The sequence below is a fragment of the Penaeus vannamei genome, chromosome 22 (assembly GCF_042767895.1).
Source record: "Penaeus vannamei isolate JL-2024 chromosome 22, ASM4276789v1, whole genome shotgun sequence".
Lineage (NCBI taxonomy): Eukaryota > Metazoa > Arthropoda > Malacostraca > Decapoda > Penaeidae > Penaeus > Penaeus vannamei.
Window position 1 is genome coordinate 20,341,358 of NC_091570.1, and position 2,500 is coordinate 20,343,857.

Here is a 2,500-nt window from a genome sequence, read left to right on the forward strand (position 1 = left end):
CGATTGTGGCAACATGCAATCGCAAATTGGCAGCAGGATGTAAACCCATCTGCTGAAGGATGGAAGATGGCTCTGCTCCGAGTTCCTTTGTTACCTTTCTCTTGGCCATAACGCGTTATACAGGTACATCCGCGAACGTCCGTAAGCACACGCGTACACATACAAAGAGAGAGTGAGTGAGAGAGAGATAGTGTGTGTGTGTGTGTGTGTGTGAGAGAGAGAGAGAGAGAGAGAGAGAGAGAGAGAGAGAGAGAGAGAGAGAGAGAGAGAGAGAGAGAGAGAGAGAGAGAGAGAGAGGAAAGAGAGATATAAGGGGAAGAGAGGGAGGGAGAGAGAGAACAGGGAGTTATTTATTCTGAATTTCCCGCCGAAAAGAAGGCCACCGTTGCGTCTGCATGTCAAGCACTGTTTCTGCGCCGAAAGATGCTTCCTCTTTCTTCGAGTCAACTAAATTTGGAAAATCTTCCTTTTCCATTCAATGAGAAAATCTGTTACATCTCGGCTTGTCTGCAAAAGTCGGTATCGTTCAAACTCCTTTATACCTATAAATTGTGTGTGTGTGCGCGTGTGTATGTCTCTGTGTGTGTGTGTGTGTGTGTGCGTGTGCGTGAGCGTGAGCGTGCGTGCGTGTGAGTGCTGTTACAACACAAGTACATAAAAAACACGTACTTTTGCTTTCAAGACTGCTTGCACGATTCTTTTCGGGAATGTCTTGAGCATGAGTAAGCAATTTCTCTGAAGGTAAGAAGGTGCTTGAGATTACCGGATAACCTGCTAATTGTGTCGTATGAAACACCTGTTAATACCCTACATAATGATAGTAACTTTTTCTGTTGAGCGGCACACGGCTGACCTTTGACCCGACGCGAATCGAGTGGACAAATGACGGTGTTTGGGCGCTGCGTTCTTGTCTTGGGATGGGCGGGTTGCTTGTGCTTGGGCGTCGGGGAGGAGATATCTATTTTTGATAATGTGAAATACGTATTGTATTATATATTTTTTCCTTAGTGATTGTGGATTACGTATTGCGCAAAGTACTTAAAATTTGTTGCTACATCTTATATGGTTTCATTTCTGTGTGTGTGTGCGTGCGTGTATATATGTGTATCTTCATATATACAAAACTGTTTCAAAAGAATCGGCTAGAATATTCAGAAATAAGTAATCCCCCCCCCCCAATAAAAAAAATAGGGAGTTTGTCCCCGCGATATGATAATGAGATACAACCGTGAGAGATAAACTAATAGCTTCGGTCGTGGGAAAGAGCCAGCTACCTAACACCTCACATGTTACCTTATCTCGGTAGTACCTGACCTTACCTCGCCGATCTGTGACTGGAGTAAGATTAAGGTCGCCGATAAATAAGCTTTATGACTAAGAGAGGGATACATGTGCAGAAAATCGCGATGTTCTGCTAAAGTGCCTTTGATTTTTTTTACCATTCGCAGAAAAGCATGTTATTCATTCTCATTTATATATCCATCTGTAAAGTTTAATCTTCATTGCTTACGCTCACTCCCTCTTGAAGCAAAACTACATGATTATAAGAATCCATAAATCATAATTGACAGTAACACACCTTTTGCCGCAGAAAGCTGATGTAGGTAGAAATGTATTCCCGGATTACAAACAAACACAAATGAAATGTTTGCATCGCACGTTATTTGTTTTAGTTACGCAAACAAGACCCCTTACTTCGCTTGTCAGTTGGAGAGTTAGACTGAATAAATTCCATAGGATACGCACATTTCTTTCTTTCGTAAAAAAATTATCTTAATTCCCACAATGAAAATGAATTCCGAAAACGCCATGAAATATCTGTCTAGATAATTTTCCGCGAAGAAACTGACACAAAAAAGTCATATGCTCTTCTGCGAATAATAAAAAAAAATCAAAGGCACTTCAGCAGAACATCGCGATTTTCTGCACATGTCTCCCTTTCTTAGTCATAAAAGTATTTATAATTTGTTTCGTATGTAGTCTTTGGTTTCCGTTTAGCAGACGAATTTCCGTAGAGTTCCAGCCCTCCCTGGCGCTCTGAAAGTTCATGGTTCAGATACTATGTGCATCACCGCCGGCACTTGTTCGCCAAGAATGTACATGCCAACATGGCGTTCGTGGTGAGCAATAATTTCTTTTTGTTCTACGAGTTGGGTGTTATCGCAGGGAGATGGAAACTGCGGGAGAGCATCGCTTGGTCAGCAGTGAAAGCCCATAGCCAGTGGCGTGCAGAGGTCTGGTGATGCCCGGGCCCGTTTCCTTGACTATGGCCTAAAAAACTCGAATAGAAGGCCTTTTACTAAGAAATATTATAAGAAAAAATTGATATTTTGAATGTGTAGACATAGATGAAAGATGGAATAAACACTTTATTCGATTAGATATAAATTTAAGAATCACTATCTTATTTCCCTTACAGATTGGACTGCCGGGGCCACCGCCCCTTCACCTCCCCCGCTCGCCACTGCCCACGTCTTTCAAGGTTTACCAATGGTCAGGG